Source organism: Phyllostomus hastatus, unplaced genomic scaffold, assembly GCF_019186645.2.
Source record: "Phyllostomus hastatus isolate PE091 unplaced genomic scaffold, TTU_PhHast_1.1 phas_contig_29, whole genome shotgun sequence".
In the NCBI taxonomy this organism is placed as follows: domain Eukaryota; kingdom Metazoa; phylum Chordata; class Mammalia; order Chiroptera; family Phyllostomidae; genus Phyllostomus; species Phyllostomus hastatus.
This window is the reverse complement of record NW_025333835.1, coordinates 19,126,402-19,147,348: the sequence shown is the minus strand read 5'-3', so window position 1 is coordinate 19,147,348 and position 20,947 is coordinate 19,126,402. Positions and strand designations below refer to the sequence as shown.

The window sequence follows — 20,947 nt, the reverse complement described above, 5'->3', positions numbered from 1 at the left end:
TATACTTCACCTTGAAATTTGTTTTTATTTTTTGCAGAAAAAATTCTGGAAATAAAATAAGGAAAGCTCTTTTCTGACCTTGATTTTGACAACTATTAGTTGTGATATTTGCTAACTCAGTTTCCACTTCTGTAAAATGATGAAATTTTCCTAGGTGACCTTAAACTATTTGGCCTAAGTGACTTTTTAAATTGCCTTTTCTGATATACCACAGTAATTATGGTTAGAGGTTTGTTCTCCGTTTCCGTGGCCTTTAAGTTGTTCTAAAGCCTTTGCTGTGTCTGTTATGGACCTTAACTGTAAACTTCTGGAGAGCAAGAGATGGCTTACCTGATTCTTTAATCCTAATACCAACTAAGTATAACCATTTATGTGAGTTACATTTGCATTCATTGAAAGAATAAATGAATAATAACTGAAGTCTCTTCTGACTCTGAATATCTATCAAATCTTATTTGGATTATCACCAAAGTTCCTTCCAACTTTAAAATTAGACAGTTCTATATTCATCTATTCCATACTTAATTTTTCTTACACAACCTGCCTGATTTATTGTAATAATGGACTATTTGATGCAAAAAGATACATATTTTATCAGAGAAAGTATTATTTTAATAATAAATGTTAAATAATCTAGTGTGCCACATTCTAAATTCCCATTTAGAAAAGAATGATACGTAGAGTTTATTTCAGTGCTATTATTTCTTGTATTACATAGTCTATCCATGTGCTTCAATTACTTTTCACTGGCATGTATCTGTTTCTTTGTGGGGTTTTTTGTTTTGTTTTGTTTTGTTTTGTTTTATTTGTTTGTTTTCCTGTAGGTTTTACATAGTCTAGTTTTGTAACCAAGATAGATAATGCTCATCAAATTTTGAGCTGTTTTTAATTGTCAGAGAGTAGATTTAATTTAATTGAAAAGATAATACTTAGTATATGTTTTGAGACATAGTCTTCCAAAAAAAGAAAAAACATTCAATGAAAGTCACATCCACGCCCTGCTTTTTCTCAAGTCGATAGCACTGTCTTGTCAATAGCTCCCTCTGCAGACCAGGGAAAGCTTGTGAATTTGGCTTAATGATCACATTACAGAGAATGAGCCCTCAGCTCATAGTTGTCTCTTAAAATTTGATTTGAAAGGCAACACCCGAAGACACCTTTCGGAGGTTAATTTTTTAGCAATGTCAGGTTTTATATGATTTCTGAGAGGATAGCTGTAGGCCCTGTCAAAGGGAATTCATTGGGAGAGAGGGAGAGAAGGAAAAGGAAGCAATAACTATTGCTGAAGGCCTGCAATCAAGCATAATAAACTCTTCAGTCAGCTGTTTAAATAAGTACACAGCAAATTAATTTTTCTTTTTTTTTTCCTGCTGAAAATTGATTTATCTGAACATTTTCCCCCATGAAGGCAGTTTCTAAGCTGTCATGTAATCAGCACACTTTTCCTAGCGATGTGAGAACAGTTCAGTTTCCACTGCCAATGTATAATTCTTCACTTGAAACAGTATGCGCCCCTACCATCAGTATTGTGAGCAGTGTTCCCACATTATTGTGAGAGTGGGTGAGGCGATGAGTTCAACCATGCTTGGACGAATTTGCCATGGGTGGGGTGGTGGGGGTCTGCAGCTTTTGAACACCAGAGGGCTATGTGCTTTTGTGGGGATTTTTTCTTTTTTGTAACCTGTAATGGTTCTGGATTCCCTTAGAAGATGGGGTTCATTAATACACATTAAAATCAAACTTTAGTCTTTGAAGATGCACAAATACAAGATAATTCATAAGGATAGCACATATTAGTGACTAGCTACATGCATTGTGTTTCCCTTAGTAAAGTATATTTCAAAGCATAATTACCACAGGTGAGAACACCTGTTTATTGAACAAATTGTTTTCAATGGAAACTTTACTTACTTTTTAAGTGCCCATAATTTTTTTTCCATAGAACCACCAAATGCAATATATTTTATTACATAATATGTTTGTAATGGAGCATATTGACAGCAGGATGCAAAAAAAAAATGCAGCTAGTTACGATGAATTTGCTTCTGTGTGTGGTATAGACATAACAACAGGGTTAGTATGAGGCCGAAATGAGATAATAACTGAGAAAGTGCTTTGAAAATATGATAGTACTATAAAAATGTAAAGTGACTATTTATTGTTATTAATTATTAAGTTTCCATAGTATAACAACTTTCAGACAGTGGTTTCTAGAACAGTAACATACTGAATTAGATTAGGGAACACTGCATTATTAGTGAAGCAATTGATTCAAAACCATACCACACACAAAAGAAATGCACATACATTTTTGTTTTAATTTTTAAATATATATTTAATTTTAGTTTCAAGCTAATACGACCCTTCTACTTCTACTTTCATGCTGAACAGATATCAACACTTTGTGCACACCTGTACTTAAATATTTTTGAAAAGTAGAAAAGGCCTTTTCCATGAGACATCTCCACATATGGTCCCTATTCATCAGTAAAAACTGAAAAAGAGTACCGAGACAGGTCAATTTACATAAACAGATTATGGATGGAGCACATGATAATTTAAGTAGTTTATTTAATTATTACAAAGTGAAGATTATACCAGTGAAGTGGAGCAAAGGTATGGAGATGAAGGCAGTGAGCTTCAGGCATTTGTGACAAAAAAAGAAAAAAAAATCCTAATGCAAACCTATCACACTTGCTTTAAAGGAAGAAATCATTAAGAAAAGAGAATAGTGTATGTGGACACCAGTGTAGAAAATCCTTCATAAAGGCAGCCTTTGAAAGAGAGACTTGGGATTTTGATAATATGTTGAGAAGTATAGATAAAGAAACAAGTCATTAAGGAGAAAGAAAAGCACAGGTTTTCCAGACAGAAAAGAACAAAACTTAATCCCACAACACAAACTCCAAATTCAAAATAATGAATTTTGAGCTTTATCCTCTAGACCTAAAGTATAGGCAATGGGAGTTGGAAACGGGGAAGATCTAAAAGAGAATAATCTTATAGCACCAAATGATAGGCATGGAAGGTCAGGAGTCCAGGGCTCTTTGCAACCTCATTTCACAATTAGGTTTTGAAAGACCAGTAGATGGTATCAGTAGATATGGATGAGAACTAAGTGACCAAATTAATTAATAATTGGTAAAAATGTGCATGGCTTTGTTTGAATTTGTACATGTATTATTTAATTCAAAATTCACTTGTTGTACACATGCTAGATGCTAAAGTTCTAGAAGCCATTAGAATAAAAGTTGTGGATGTACAATAGGTAACTAGACGTTCAAGTACAGAACTAATAGGATGTCAATGCTAGGTATGCAGAATTGGTAGAATTCTACACAGAGTGATAACTGAGCTGAGAGTAGATACAAAGTCTGAGATATGTAGAAATTATGAAGGAAAACAGTCCTAGAAAATATATTTTTGGAAAAAATTATGGAAGAAAAACTTACTGTGACACAAAGTAAATAGAGGAATAAATGAAACAAAATAAAATAATAATAAGGAAATAGATATCAATTAAGCAGAATTTTAAAGTGTAGTACTTAACATTTTTCAGTGTTGAAAATGGAAAAAATTCCTACCTCAAAAAGCTCTGAGGGTAACTCATGGGTGTTATTATCTATTACTTTCCTATTATTTCTGACCTTGAATTAAGCATATTATTTAGTTGGCCATATAAGTAAAACCCAGCTTATGTGAGCTTGTGATTGCTACATGACAGTAACTCAAAGTAACCGTATGTGTCATGGAGCCACTGTAGTTTACGCTGAGTTGCCCAAAGTGTATCTGCTCCTATGTTATGTGGGAAATCTCCATGTCTTTCTTGGGGCACAATGAGGACCCAGGCATTTTGTTCTGAATAGGCTTTTTAAAAAGCTACATTTCTTTATTTTCAGTCTCCACAGATTTAAGTTTAAAAGTTATCATTAAAATTGTGACACACTGTTTCTGAGATTTTTCCTAAACCAAGTTGTGCTCATTTTGCTAGTCCTTTACCCTTCCTGGGAACGTGTACTCTGAAGAAAAGAGGGAGGCCTCTCTTCAAACCCTGAGTCTGCCACTTGTTAGCAAATTATTCACCTAACAAATTACCCAATTATTAGCAAATGTAAAAAAAATGGTAGACAGTAAGAAACGGTTATACAAACACTTTGAACCTTTACTCTCATTAACATAGTAGATAAGATCAACGTTTATTTTCTAGAAAATAAATACTACTTATTCTTCCTATGATTTTTTGCAACATACAAAAGTAGTGATTACTTTTCCTTTAAATTGCAAACCTTTTATCGGGCCTGCGGTTGACTCTGTGGGGCGACCTTTCTGAGTAACTTGCAATACTGCTGAATTAATGCCGTGCCCTTGCAGAAGCCAGTCATCCTCGCGTGCACTGGCTGGACTGTGGCTGTTGATTCAAAAGACCATCCTGAGTTTCCTAAAAATAAAATAAATAAAACAGTTTTCATTAATATAGTCTAAGCCCTCATAATTAGTACCATCAGAACTAGTAGTTTTTTATTTTCTTATATATGAAATGCAAAACTATCACTTTATATCTGCATAATCAATGATATGATTTTAAAGTGGCTATATATACATAAGGTGGAAACTATTTGTTACAGAGCACTAGAACAATAATTTCCCCTTCCTTTTAAATTGCTTTTTAGTAAAAATCATGCTTATTTAAACCAATCATAAAATGAAATACCTGCCCAATAAACAAAGAAAGAGCTCATAGACAAAGTTTATAACTTGATTTCTGTTTTACATTTGTTTAAGGAAGTTGTAAATTTTTAACATCAAGAATTTTTAATTACAATAAGTACTTTAATTAGAATTTCTTCTTAAGAATGTTAATTGATGACAAAAGTAAACAATGAAAGAATGTGAATCACTGGGTAACAGGATTGACTGTGAACATTTTAGGTGAATGATTTGTAGCCTTACACCTTGTTTATTTCATGAAAACTCATCAAAAGCTACTTTGAAGGAATGGCAATAATGACTGCAATAGTGCTAGTATTTCTTGTAATAATGATTAGGAATGTAAAAACTTGCCCTGGCTGGCGTGGCTTAGTGGATTGAGCAGTGGCCTGCAAACCAAAAGGTCATTGGTTTGATTCCCAGTCAGGTCACATGCCTGAGTTGCCTGCCAGGTCCCTACTTGGGAGCATGCTAGAGGCAATCAATGGATGTTTGTCTCACACATTGATGTTTCTCTCCTTCTCTTTTCCATTCTTTCCCCCTCTCTCTAAAAGTAAATAAATAAAATATTTTTTAAAAAATTAAGAAAACTAAGTGATGCATAGGTAGGGTGTATTTTCACTAAATTCACAAATGAGAAACCAAGAACTGACAAAGTTAAATTATTTGCCAAAGGTGGCAACCATCTTTCAAGGTAAAGATTGTTTGGAATCTAGACTGCCATAAAAGTTTTTAAAGTCTGCTTTCCCATCACTTCTATTGAACGATCATTATTATTCCTTTTGAAAGAACCATAATTTTCATGCCACTGTTCTACTTAGCAGGTTGCTCTGCCTTCATATATGTGTAGAGAAAGTATATGCAAATTCTGAGAGACAGATGCAGTAATAATTTTGTGTACATGGGAGCTAAAGACCACCTAATTTACTGGGCCAATGACTGTTTAGCTGCTGCTGGAGACTCTTTAGTTACCTCTCATGTTTGTATCTCTGACCTTCAGATTTGATTTATAATAATTAGGATATTTTCAAGTGATTCTGTAATTTGTGCAAAGAATTTCAAGTGTTTGTACATGTATTGGTAAATAAAATTATAGCAATAGGTAGGTTAAATCAGAGAAATAATCAATTATATGGAGTAACAAAGGGCAGAATTGTAATTAAAATACAGGCTCTTAATTAACTGTGCTGCAGAAATCAAGTAAAAAAGTAGAGTAAGCTGTTTATTTATTTATTTACTTCTTTATTTGTTGTGTATGGTGACTGCAGGTGTTTCCCAGCTATGAATAAATCAAAGGATTTTTTTTCCAATTTTATACTTCGTATGAAACTTTATTTTAAAAAAAGTACTAGAATATCAGAAAAGTCCCTCCCTCTAGAACATTTTGATCTATTCAGGGCAAAAACAATCTTGAAAAATTAAATAGTAATACATAGAATGATATCGATAAGTCATTATTTTATAAATGAATCATATAAGTTCCTACAATTAATATATCATTGTGAACTATATTCCTTTAGAGACTTGGGTAAGAAAAAGACTTGAATTTGAATTTGAAAAGGTGGCTGAAACTGGAGTACATGTGATAAGGGGGGGAAGACAATTGGCTTTGCTTTAAAATGTTGAGCAAGATGCAGTTCAGTGGAGGATTCTGTGTGCCTGTGGGTTCTGTATGTATACCCACAGACTTTACACCTGGGATCTACTTTTTCCTGGCTGTTTACTACCACACAGGTCTTTTTTCGTGTTACTCTGTTTCCTCACTTATAAAAACAGAACAATAAGAACACCTACTGTTCAGCTGTGTGAAGAATAATGAAGGGAAGCATTTATCTTTTTTCTTTTTCATTATTTCTTTATTTTATTTTTAACTTTTTTTATTGTTGTTCATGTACAGTTGAAGGGAAACATTTAAACACACTGTCCACCAACACAGTAAGTGCAAGTGTTAACATCAAAACACCGCCTGAGAATGTATGCACGGGCCCAGAGTAAAGAGGTCATGGCCATAGCAAAATGAGATATTATAGCACTCGAGGTTTAAAGTCCAGGAGGGAAATCAGGAACATTCAGAAACTTCTCTCAGTTTTGCTGTAACTAATGCCTGTGTATTTTTTAAGCGAGTGTGATATTGGATGATTATACTGAGGGCAACGACTAATGACGGGTGCAAGCACGAGTTGTTAGTTAAACCACAGAAATTGATGTGTATCTGGACCAAACTGGCTGAATAGTTTGAAACTGCCTGCTGAGCAAAAGGAGTAACAAAGACAAATGGGAAATGTCTTTTAGATTTGCCCTCCTCATTGATGCTCCCTGGATGGTGGGCTTTATAAACCACCCATCTTCTGTATGGTAAAGGACAGCAACATTGTATTTAAATGACAACTGCCACTGCAGGTAGATTGAACAAGACTGTGGTCCCTAGAGGCATTGTAAAATGTTTCCAGGAAATCCCTGCCCTTTGTTTCTAACCACTCTGTGGACTAGTGAAAGTCAGAGGAAGCAAGGAATAGGGCTGCAATCCCATTGCCTCTGTAGCTGCTCATGTAAGACCACGATTTTCCCTGCACCTGAGATGTTTGCCCAAAGAGAGTTATTTTTCAAGCTGCCAGTGGAAACTGAACAGATCTGCATGCCACCAGTGACAGTCAAAGCTTCAATTCTGATACATCTTCAAGAGCGATTAGACAAAGAAAATTAATTCCAGTTGGAAACACATAAAACATTTCATTTGGAAACTGACATGAGTAAAATTATAACTATAGTAAATATAAAATATGGACACCTAAAGTGACAGTACATTGTGACTTTAAATATTTCCATACAAATTAATGTTTTGTTAACATCCAGTAAAGTATCCGGTAGCCAGGAGAGCAACACAACAATCATAAATGAGGATGTTCTTTTTGCGCAGAGCCTCTGTTTGAGCAGACCCACACTCTGAGACTGAGCTGCAAGCAGGAAAGATTCTGCAAAAAGCAGCTGAAACAGGTCATCAAAGAGTGATCAGTTGGACATTTCTCTCTCTTCTCATGCTTTTATTCTTTAGATAAAACATTATAGATAGAAAGAATAAAAAAGATATGTGACACATTCTCAAAAGGGATGATATTGTCCCAAGGGATGGAAATTTATTGGAGGGGTAAGATATGTTTGATGTTCTAATGGTTATGCGCAGTACCTAAACAGCTGTACAGTGTGCATGTGGTTTTCAAATGTCACCAGGCACGAGCGATTAGGGACAACGGAATGTCTAAAAACACTTACTAGTAGTCTGATAATGGAACAAGGACTGAGAAATATTGCTGTACATGCAAGACTTTGAGTCAAGGGTAACTTATTTTAGGCATTTTAATTATGAGAGACAGGGATCACAGAGAGCAGCATCATGGAAACTAAAACCAAAACCAGAACAAATGAAACAAAATCCTAAGTCTGTAGTGTGCATGTATTTATACTAATATGCACAGTATCTGATAAACTTATCTTTAACTTTACCTCAGCTCCACAGACACTTATTAAATGCCTCTTATGTGCCGGCATTGCACTTCCCTTGGAATCGAAAAATAAACATTCTCGTATAGGAAACATAAACTAGATGAAAACAGATACCAAACTCTTACTAGCAAACTAGTAACTCTAGCAAACAGATACCAAACTCTTACTTACAAACTCTTACTAGTGAGGATGTGGGAAGGAAGAAGTATGGTGTTTCAAGAGCATGTAGCAGAAACACCCTGGGAAGGTGCCTTTTGATGAAAGACTTGGGTAAAAAATGGAAGGCAGCCAGGCAAAGAGTGTTCCAAGCAACCATACTAGCATGCCCGAAGGCCCAGAAGTCAGAGACAGTGCGACATGTTTAAATAAACAAAGGGGATCCAGAAGGCTGAGGTTTAGAGACCAAGAGGAGGCCAGCAGAAGCTGTTTTGTAAAAGTGAAGAAGTCACTCAAAGATTGATGGAGGCCACGTTAGTCTTGCTAGGCATTTTGGGATACATCCCGAAAGAAAAAGGAACCCATTGTACAATTTTAAGAAGGAGATTGATTGACTTACCTGATCAGGATTGTGTGACTGAAAGACTAGATTAAGTCAACTTAAATTTCCAGTGTAAATAAATGTTTAACAACAGATTTTTTTTCTAAGTACCAATGAATACTCTTTTTAAAATATATTTTATTGATTATGCTATTACAGTTGTTCCATTTTTCCCCTTCACTCCCCTCCCCCCTGCCCACCCCCTCCCACCCACATTCCCCCCCTTCAGTTCATGTTCATGTGTCATAAGTCCTTTCTACATTTCCCACACCATTCCTGCCTTTCCCCTATTTTCTACTTATTATCTATGCTACTTTTTGTCTATATCTTTTCCCCCTCTCTCCTCCTCCCACTCCCCTGTTACTAACTCTCCACATGATCTCCATTTCTGTGGTTCTGTTCCTGTTCTCTTTGTTTGCACAGGTTGCTTTTGTTTTAGGTGTGCTTGTTACTAACTGTGAGTTTGATGTCTTTTTTTACTGTTCATATTTTTTATCTTCTTTTTCTTAGATAAGTCCCTTTAACATTTCATATAATAAGGGCTTGGTGATGATGAACACCTTTAACTTGGCCTTATCTGAGAAGCACTTTATCTCCCCTTCCATTCTAAATGAAAGCTTTGCTGGATAGAGCATTCTTGGATATAGGTCCTTGTCTTTCATGACTTGGAATACTTCTTTCCAGCCTCTTCTTGCCTGCAAGATCTCTTTTGAGAAATCAGCTGACATTCTGATGGGAGCTCCTTTGTAGATAACTGCCTCCTTATCTCTTGCTGCTTCTAGAATTCTCTCCTTCATTTTTATCTTGGGTAATGTAATTATAATGTGCCTTGGCATCTTCCTCCTTGGGTCTAACCTCTTTGGGACTCTCTGAGCTTCCTGGACTTCCTGGAAGTCTATTTCCCTTGCCATATTGGGGAAGTTCTCCTTTATTATTTGTTCAAATAACTTTTCTACTCATTGTGTTTCCTCTTCCCCTTCTGGTACCCCTATAATTTGGATATTGGAATGTTTAAAGGTGTCCTGGAGGTCCCTAAGCCTCTCCTCATTTTTTTGAATTCTTATTTCTTCATTCTTTTCTGTTTGGTTGTTCCTTTCCTCCTTCTGGTCCCTTCCATTGATTTGAAACCCAGTTTCCTTTCCATCACTATTGGTTCTGTGTGCATTTTTTTTCATTTCACTTATTGTAGTCTGCATTTGTTCATCTAATTCATGACCAAAGTCCACCAATTCTGTGAGCATCCTGATCACCAGTGCTTTGAACTGTGCATATGATAGGTTGACTATTTCTTGGTCACTTAAAAAAAATTGGCTCTGGGGCTTTTAACTCTGTTTGAGCCATCTTTTTTATTTTATTTTATTTTTTTTCCTTTGGTCTGGCCTTGCCTGTTATGTATGAGGGGCGGAGCCTTAGATGTTCACCAGGGCAGGGCTCCTCAGTTGCTTGGTTGTGGCGTTGTATGTCGGGGCGGGGTCAGAGAGGGAACAATGGCACCTGCTCTGCTCTCACCAGGACTCCAGTTCCTCTTGCCGCTTCCCACAAGCAAATTGGTCCCCTCTGGTGCTGGCTTCCGGGCCAGTGGGCTTGTGTACTCTCTCGGACTCTGTGGGTTTCTTCAAGGAGCCTTCTGTGAGGCTGAGAGAATCTCCCAGCTTCAACTTCCAGAGGTGTTTTCACTTGATGCCTTCAGGCTTTGTTTCCTGGTGCTGGGTGCCTGGGTTGCGCGGTCTGTGTTGTGCTGCCCATTTTCACTTAGTTTGTCTGCACGTGAACATGCGGCTGCGGACAGCCAACTGCCTTGCACGCCTCACTGGGTCTGCGGGTTGCCTCCCAAGCCCAGGGTCTGCCACCAGTCTGCCAACTGTGGTCTGTGCCTGCGAGCGAGTGCCTGCCAGCCACTGATTTTTCCCGCCAGGACCTCTTGACCCCTCTCCGTAGGCCTCCGATTCCTCCCTTCCTTACCGGACTGGATGTGTGGTATTCAGACTTCCTTTCGGTTCATTTCTCTCTGTTCTGGTTGTTTTTTGTTTGTAAATTCTTGTTGTCCTTAGTTTTGGTTGCGCAAGGAGGTACAGTGTGACCACCTATGCCTCCATCTTGGATCCACCAATGAATACTCTTACTAACATATAAGGCTCTTCTTTAAAATGAAAACCCCAAAATCCAGAATTCTTGCTCGGCAATGTGTCATCTAAACATTGGAGAGGAGGAAAGAGAGAATGCAATGGTTTATTTAATCAAATATACAAATGGTGCACTTGGGGGAGACAAAACCCTCGTGACAAATGTTTACAGGACGTGTGGGACAGTTTGAGTTACAATGCCTGTGACATTCGCCATACATCTCTGCAGTGAATACAGCAGTCAGTGTTGATAAAATGACTAGACCGAATTTGAATAAAACCAGGAGTACAGCTGGGTGGTTTTCCAGGACCTATATGATTTCTGCTTACAACAGACTAGAGCAGCTAGAGCCAGTGTACCGGTGGCCATGGGGAGCTGAGCCCCTGTGTGAGCTGTACTCGATATACCTTTTTTAATACCTGTCTTTTATTTAAAGCACAGTTTAAAAGGAATAGAAGATTGTAGGCCATCTTATTCACAGGAATACACAGTCCATTAAATGATTCCATAGCCTTATCTGTGCCTTTTATTTGTTCACAAATGGAGTGGATGCAAAATAAACCCTTTCCTCAAAAAACTTTCTGTAATAGCTGGTGAAAAATTGTGAGAATTTAAAAACCAGAGTTTTTCTAAGATGTAAATAATTCACAGGCAAATATAAAAATACACTGCAGTGAAAACTAAAATAAGAAGAAAATCTTTTTATTATGCACACATGGTTCATATTTATTTTTGGCACATTAATGTTGCTGCTATAGTTTATTTTTAAATTATATTTGGTTGTAAGAGAATTTTTAAAACATTGCATTTAAATTTGTCATATTTCCTTGAATTTGTTTTGTGTATTGGGAGAGTTTATTTCAGTAATGTGTAGTGTGTACTAATTTCCATTAGTAGAGGCCCTTGGGTTCATTTAGAAAGCTATAGAACTTACAAAATGCCATTAATCACAATGGAAAATTAAAATGACAATGGAATTTTATTTTATGGCAGTAACACATAAATGAATGTACATCCTGAAAAAGATGTAAGTTTGTTCCAAAAACATTTGTTGGAATAGCAAACTTCTAGAAATGAAGAATTTTGAGGAACAAATGGATGTAAGAATTGTCTTTAAATTTAAAATACTAAAATAGAATATATACACACACATACATATATTCTATTTTATATAGAACATATAAAATATATATATTCTAGCCCAATACACATATATATTCTAGCCCAAATAAAATCATTCAGGTTACCTAGGGATAAACTGTTCATTAAGTATAATGGGCGACAAAATTAGTTGATTGATTGACTGGCTGCATTCTGAACTGGCAAGATTCTATTAATCTCTGTCTCTTTTCAATGAAAAGACACTTTCTAAATTACCTATAAATAGGATGGTCATTAATTGCAAAGTGAGAAAACACTGAATCAGCACCTAAAGATCTGTGGATTGTTTCTGTTGCTCTCAGAGTCAGATTAGTTTCAGAGAAAACAAGGACAGTGCAGTATAAAACTGCAAAGTTCCTTGGTGACAGACGCCTATGTCATCCATGCTGATGTCAGCTTCCAAGTGCCTCACACATGGCTGATCCTCCATAAATATGTGGCAAAGTAATCAGGAGTTGAAACTGTGAGCCTAAACTCTGAAAAGCATATGCTGATTCTTAACAGAAGAAATAAATGCAGAGAACAAAAACATGAAAACCTACACTGATAAATAAAATTCTTCAGTAGTATTGAAGAAGACGTAAAAAATTTAATTTGATGGTTTATCCCATGAATCATCCACATTTATTGAAATAAAATTTCCAAAGGATAATCTAATTAAAAATGTGGTCAAGGCCTTGCAATGTATCAGGCAAGGTAATTTTCAAAAACATTTGCATATAAAAAATGATAGAAACTGTTCTTTTAGCATTCAAAATCTTCATTTCATATTATATTTCTGAAAGCAATTATGTCTCTATATACTTAGATAACATTTAAATAATCTATTAGGGATTTGCTTTTTAAAATTAAATTACTGTAATACGAACATTCGTATATTCATACAAAAATGAAGGTTTCAGATATATTAATTCCAATTTAAAACTTCTCTTCATTTCCAGAGCAATGCAATAATAATTTAGAACAAAACAATTAAACACACATGAGAAGGTTGTGTTGGATTGGGGGGGTACTGTAGTCATTAGCCTAAAAGGTTCCAAAAGCCTATTATGGATCTGGTGTTTTTGCTTGTGTGAGCTTGTGCCTACAAATGAATGTGTTATCACAATGTGTGAATGCAATTGTGCAGAATCTTTTCAAGGCTTCAATTCCACTGACCTGAATTTATCGTAATGTTAGTATGTGTGGTATGGGTCAATGAACATTATTTTATAAGTTTTTACACTTACTAAAGACTTATTTAACAATCCATACTAAATTTTTTATAATAAAATTGTATTTCAGAATATAAAGCATATGTACAAAATGTTCAAAGATGTGATAAATGCATTTACACGATTTGAGTTAATAGTGAAAGAAGAAAATCTGCTTAATCTAAAGATTTATTTGAATATAATGTTTTTATTTGTATGATATAATCATTCATCCAAAGTAATCATAATGGATAGGTTAAATATATGAATACATACCTTAGAATATTTCTTTTACCTTAAAATATGTAACAGGCAGGACACTGGCCTACTTTGAATGTTAACTGGACCTCTGCCCCTCTGTCTTACAAAACCCCCCCAAAATAATGCATTAACTATAAATTCTAGATTTTGTTTTCAAGACTCCTAGTTGAGAATCCTTAGTGATTTTTAAAATATTTCTCTACTTTTCCTAAAATTGCTCAAATCAATCTCAACAGAAATTTTAGCAACTTCATCAAGATTTTCCTAAGTATTCAACTTAATCTCCATTGAAACAATATTTCTTTATCTTGCACTCATATGTCACTGAAAGTTCATATTATTTCATAATAATAGCCAATTTATTTATATAATGTCAGTAAAATCTTTAGTGAAATAAATATATTGAGAACAAAAACAACTTAATGTTGGTGAGCACTTCACCCCACCAGGGGAAAGAAGCTCCTGTGAACAGAAAAGTGAACTACACAGTGTCCTGTTAGTTCTGAGGCTTCCGGCTGTTCCGGGCCTTACGTCAGTGCGCTCAACAAAAGTGTAATCAAGGATTCAAGAACAGTAATCAATTAACTGAGAGCCTGTTTGTATAGATTACTCTACTCAAATTGTCCCCTGGAAATTTTTAAATTGATATTCTGACCTCTATACAAAAAAAAAAAAAAAATCATAAAAATTTACATAATAGACACTTCTTAAAAAAATCACCCCATCTTTCTCTCTCTGTTACAAACACATACACGTATTTATACACATATATTTATAGTTATGTTTATGCTTATATATCAGATTCATGAGTAGCCCATGATTCTCATCTTCTGAGTGGGAAATATGGTTAAGAATTCACATTTTTGATTACTAATTCCATTTTTATCCTTTTTTTATAAGAAAATTCTCTTTTCCTTATTAAATTTTTCTCTCATAAAGAGGAAAAAAATCAGCATGCTTTTTAATGTACAGAGAATATGCTTTGTATTAAGAAGCCTAGTTTCCAATTTTGGTTTTGCTTATTAATGACTATTTTGCTTTGCACATGAATAAATTATTCAGTACATATACTATGCCCAGAATAGTGCCTGAACACAATAATAATTATGTATATTTACTATTACTAAGTTTCTCAATCACTCTAAAACTTGGTTTCTAACTCTTTAAAATGGTTATTTAATGACAATGTATATTAAAGACAATAGTGACTCTCTTTGGTACTGCATGAAAGTTTTTATGTTCAGTTTTGATTCATGCATTTTAAACTATTACTAAATTCTGAGAAGATTTCCAGGTTTAGAGTAAAGGAGATAGAATATAAATGCTATATTTCTGTGTGTTTCTGAAATTCACTTCTTTAGTTGCACTTAATTATGTGCACATTTAAAAACACATGGCAATCAACTGTAATATTTATTACAATTTTAATAAGCTTTAAATATAAACCTCCAGTGAAAAATAAAGTGAGGATAAAGTGAACCAAGAAAGAAAGCTAAGACAAATGTTTATGCAGTTACACTAGGAATGGGTGGGAAGGAAAATGAGAACCATGTCTTGCCACCTTCATAAAATAGTCAATTCTGAACTTTTCAAAGTTAAGGAATGACTTAAAATATGATAAAGCTCTGTTTATAATATTCTGTTTATGATTGTATAATTGCAGTTAAAAATAAAAATTATGGTTGCTAATTTTTTAAAAAAATTAAAATCTTTTTCAACAAATACTCAAATACAAAGAATGTATTTTAAAATAAAACCAAACTATCACTGAAGCAAAAAATTAACTAATACATATTTTAAAAAAATATTTCAATATTTGTTTGCTGCCTATTTACTTTTAAAACCATGTAAAATGTTTATATATATTTAAACCAATCTGCTTATTATCCTAGGGCTTAAAAGAATGTAATTCATATTTATAGAATTTTTAAAAAGAATAGAAACAATGTTGACATGTGGCTTTTTATAAGTTAACCTAGACATGCATTTCTACTCATTTCAAGGTACTTAAAATGAAATTTCACATTGATTAGATAGCATTTTAAGAAATTCTATTATCTTAAAATTGCTGTCTGGGCATTGTGTTTATGGTTTTCTAAATTGCTTTATAAAGAAGTTAAGATGACAGTTACCCTGATGGCTGTATACCCTTTAACGATTTTCTAACCATGATCAATCCATTAACCTTCAGGGCATTCCTGTATCACTATCTGTATCTTCTCGGGTATGATCTAAAGTAAGTTTTAATCCACATACCTACCTTGAGTAGTTGGAAGATGAATCAACATTGACATGTCAATAGATGTTTATGTCTTACTAGAATAAAGAAAAACAAATAGATTATGTTAGTATTGTTGTGATGCATATTTTGCAGAAAACTATGTTTTCCTTTATACCTGGGGGTTACAGTTTTGTGTTTCTAACAGTGAGGATATGTGTAATCTGCACTCTAAAGCGTGCATGCCAGTCAGTTATAAAGTGAGACCCACCTGTGCATATTTACATACAGGATTGTTTTTGTTTTCTAGATTTTAGATTAAAAAATAAATAAATATATGATAGTTACATCTTATTAATCCTTGATTTCAATAACAATGTTATTTTTAAGAGAATGGCATAATAAATGAAAAAGTCTGATATTTGAAGTAACAGACCTAAATTAAGGTATTAGCTTCCACAGCAATTTGCCATGTGATTTTTAGTAAATTTATAACCTGTCCAAAACTTTCCAAGTTTTAAGCATACATGTGGTTTACAGTTGCCTATATGGAAAATAATGTAATAATTAACAAATAACAATGCAAGAATAAACTCTGTGGTTCATGTACTCACAGCTGTTAACATACTTTTGCCACACCCTATATTTTAAGTCACCTGAATACTATTTATTTTTTAAATTTTATTTTATTAATTAAATTACTGTTTTATTTTCTTTCATATATTTATTTTTAATTTTAATTTTAAAATTTTTGTTTAATATCTGTGTCATGTTTCAAATAATTATTTGGCATGATTAAAAATAACTAATGTACAGACTTGATCCAATGGAATAAGATTTGATTACTAACATCAGGTGATACATCTCCATTGGACTACAGTGATTATAAAGATCTCTTATAGAAGATGAGAGATTTGGTGAATCATATTAAAATATGAGGCAAGCAATTTCTATTTTTTCAAGTGACAGTGCTAAATAACAGGCCAATAATTTCTCACTATTTTGAGAAAGTAACAGTAAAAGTGATAGTGCTAAGTTAACTTCAGATGCCAAGCTAACCAGCAGGAAATGAGGTTCCTGAAAGTGATTCTTCAAGCTGTGAAGATTGAGATAAAACATATATCAAAAAATAGCACAGAGAATGCAAATAATAAATGTCCCCTAACAAAATCAGAGCTACAGAAAATAGCTCCTATTTGTGAGCATTAAAATTGTCTAGATGCAGTACAGCATTGTCATCCAAGGTCATGGGTGGAGGGAAATTGAACAATCTCCTGTTTATTACTCTGTGTAACACTTGAATATAGACCAGAAGAAGTAGAGATGACAAATACAGAATTTATAGGAAAGGGATCTAAGAAGTTAGATCTGTGCACAAGAAAGCTGACACATAGCTCTAAACTGACTTGCACAAGGTGAAGACCATCTGGGTGACAGACCTACATCAAAAGCCAACTATCTATGTGGAATCTGAGGAGCAATAAAAATGAACAACCAAAAAGAAATAAAGTTAGAAATGCAGAGAACACACTGCTGGTTGCCAGATGGAAGGGGGTTTGGGAAATGGTGATGACGGTGAAGGGACTGAACTACAAACTGGTAGTTACAGAATAGTCTCAGGAATGTAAGGTACAGCATAATGAATATAGTCAGTAATATTGTAGTAACTATGGATTGTGCCAGGTGTGTACTAGATGTATTAAAAGGATCACTTTATAAATTGTATAAATGTCTAGCCACCATGTTGTACACTGGAAATGAATATAAAATAATATTGAATATCAACCATAGTTTAAAAAAAGCCAAAAAAAAAAAGCCAACTGTCTTGGCGTCTATTATTACCATTCTGAAGACAGATAAAAGAAGAGTGAGGAAAGGAAGTAATGTCTGCTAGGTGCCAATTAGCACTCTGAACTAGGCTCTTCAAACACTGCTTAATCATGCCACAATGTAGACATTATTATGACACCCGAAGTTCAACTCTGTTGGGTCACTTGATCCCTTAACACAAGGGTGCCTCCAAATACAGGGATGAAAGAGTTAATCTGCTCCCTAAATCTAGGTTCTGAATGTAGATTCTCATCTAAAGTGGACATTTTTGGCAGCACATATAACCAGAAAAGTGCGGTAATTATCAGCACAATTCTCTGAAAAATCTATTAAGTTTGCAACTTCGAAAGCTAGGCATATTTTTAATACCTTTGCTTATTTAAACATGTTATTCAAAATTGTATAAAATAAATATTTATAATTTAAAAAAATCTTTTAAAAAGCTTTTATTAAGGATCTTTATAGAGCAACATCCAGGCTCCAGATCCAGCTGCCAATGAGACCCTGATGCTGGGGCATGGCAGGCAGCTCTGCCTTCCCACCCTTCTGTTCTGAGATGGGGGTGGTGGGCAGTACCTCATCTTTGGGTTCCAGAATGCTCACATGGTCAGGCAGGGACTTCTTGGGGCCCCTCTTACCCCTTGGGTCCCAAGGAAGCGTGGTCTTCACTTTGATGCCCAGCACACCCTGCCTAAGCTGCACATGGTACACGGCAGTGTCAACAGAATAGTTAATAGGACTCCCACTGTGGATGATCAGGCCATCGACAAACTTCATGGATTTAGCCCTCTGTCCTTGGACCCAGACACCCGGACCTTGCAGCCTTTGGCCCCACTCTCCATGATGAACCGCAGCACACCGCAGCAGGTCCTCTGCACAGCACGGCCTCCTAAGAGTTTGTAAATGCGGACTCTACCTGGGCAATGGCACAAAGACCCCTTGTGGCTGCTTTTTCAGCATGAAGTTCTGTACTGCCCTCAGGGAAGCCAAACCTCCTCTGATTGACAGCAGTTAATTCCAGTAAAGAACTCTTGGATAAAAATGAAGTCATAGGCAAAAACTAGCAACAGGTTTCTGAAAAGAATACAAAGCTCTTTGTCATTTGTATTTAATTGCATTTTATTCTTTATCTTAGACAGTTGGAACCCATACAAGTCTACAAAATGCAAATGTAGAATTTGATCTTAAAATTCTCAGTTTATTTTTACAAATAAGAAATCTGAGTATCAGCCCTGGCTGGTGTGGCTCAGTGGATTGAGCACTGGTCTACAAACCAAAGGGTCACCAGTTCAAGCCCCAGTCAGGGCACCTGCTTGGCTTATGGGCCAGGTTCCCAGTAGGGGGTGCACAAGAGGCAACTATACATGGATGTCTCTCTCCTTCTCTTTCTCCTTCCCTCATTTATAATATATAAAAGGTTTGTTAAGGTTTTTTATATAATTTTAGAGCGCCTTAGATAAGTGAGCTAAATATTAATAAAATGTAAGTAAATTATATTAAAAAACATTTATTGTAGCAGATAAATGATTTGAACTTATATATTCACCATTGTGGGACATTTTTTTAATATTGAAGGAAAATAATTATCACATTGTTCTAATCTTCATCGTTATATTCCTTTGCTAGCCCTTGTATTTAGTGGGAAAAATTCTATATTCAAATTTACAGTATGTAGAAAAAAAAACTACAAATAGCAGTTTCTTTGTAGGTTATACAATTTCTGAGTATAGCACAGGCTAATATAATGGTTTTCCAACAGGGCCCATTTATATTATCTATCATTAAATTCTAATCCTGACATTCCACCTATATTTAATGATTTTTTATTTTAAAATAAATTTTAATTTATCAAGAGAGATAAAGAAACAGGTGATATATAGGAGACAGGGAAGAGTTAATTTTTAATATATTTTATTGATTATGTTATTATAGTTGTCCCAGTTTTTTGTCCTTTATTCCCCTCCACCTGGCACCCCACATTTCCTCCAGCAACACCCCCCCACCTTAGTTCATGTCCATAAGTCATGGATATAAGTTCTTTGGCTACTCCATTTCCTACTCTGATTTTAACTGGCCCCTGTCTGTTTTGTACCTACTAATCTGTACTTCTTAATCCCCACACTTTTCCCCCCATCTTCTCCCTTCCCCCTCCCAACTGATAACCCTCCAAAATGACCTCCATATCTATGATTCTATCTGTGTTCTTCTTGTTTGCTTAGTTTGTTTTTTAGACTCAATTGTTGAGAGTTATGAATTTATTGCCATTTTAATGTTCATAGTTTTGATATTCTTTTTCTTAAATAAGTCCTTTAAAATTTCATATAATAATGGCCTTATGATGATGAATTATTTTAGCTTTACCTTCTCTGGGAAGCACTTTATGTGCCCTTCAATTCTAAATGATAGTTTTGCTGGATAGACAAATCTACATTTAGATCCTTGCTTTTCATCACTGTGAATACTTCTTTCCAGTCCCTTCTTGCCTGCAAAGTTTCTTCTCAAAAGTCATCTGACAGTCTTATGGGAAATCCTTTGTAGGTAACTCTCTACTTTTCTCTTACTGCTTTTAAGATTCTCTCTTTATCTTTAACCTTTTTCATTTTAATTATGATATATCTTGGTGTGGTGCTCTTTGGGTCCATCTTGTTTGGGGCTCTATGTGCTCTCTGGACTTGTATGTCTGTTTCCTCCCCAAATAGGGAGGTTTTCTTTCCCTTATTTTCAAATAAGTTTTCAATTTCTTGCTCTTTCTCTTCTCCTTCTAGCACACCAATGATTTGAATTTTGGTTCATTTGAAGATATCCCAGAGGTTCCTTAGCCTATCCTCATTTGTTAAATTATTTTTCCTCCTGATTTTCTAATTGAATGTTTTTTCCTTCCTTGTGTTCCAAATCATCGATTAGATTCTGGAGTTCACCCCCTCCACTGTTGATTCCCTATAAAATTTTTCTTTATTTCAATTAGTGTAACTTTCATTTCTATATGGGTCTTTTCATGCTGTTGAGGTACCCAATGAGTTCTTTGAACATCCTAATAACCACTGTTTTAAACTCTGATTCTCATAGATTGGTTACCTCCATTTTGTTTACTTCTTTTTCTGGAGTTTTGTTCTATTCTTTCATTTGGGCTATTTTTCTTAGTCTCCTCATTTTGCAGCATTCCTATGTTTGTTTCTGTATGTTATATAGAGCTGCTTTGACTCCTAGTCTTAGTAGCATGCATGGCCTATTGTAGACAAGCGCACCTGTAAGTAGGATGGGCTGGAACCTTGGGTAATTGCTGGGATGGGGCAACCCATGTTGCCACTCTGTGGCTCTGTTGAGGGAGAGTTTAGAGAGGGGACAATGCTGCTGCCTGTCCTCTGGAGTTTTGTCTGGGAGGAAGCTGTCTCCCAACACCTGCCCTGATGCCAG

At 35.1% G+C, this 20,947-nt stretch overlaps 1 protein-coding gene and 1 pseudogene across 5 annotated transcripts in view; one reads left to right on the top strand and one right to left on the bottom strand.

The window, feature by feature from the left end:
* The window catches only part of PCDH9 (protocadherin 9), an 875,477-nt gene that overhangs the window by 506,472 nt on the left and 348,058 nt on the right, over positions 1 to 20,947 (top strand). The gene's annotated exons all lie outside the window — the stretch shown is intronic.
* LOC123818657 lies at positions 17,993 to 18,584 on the bottom strand (annotated as a pseudogene).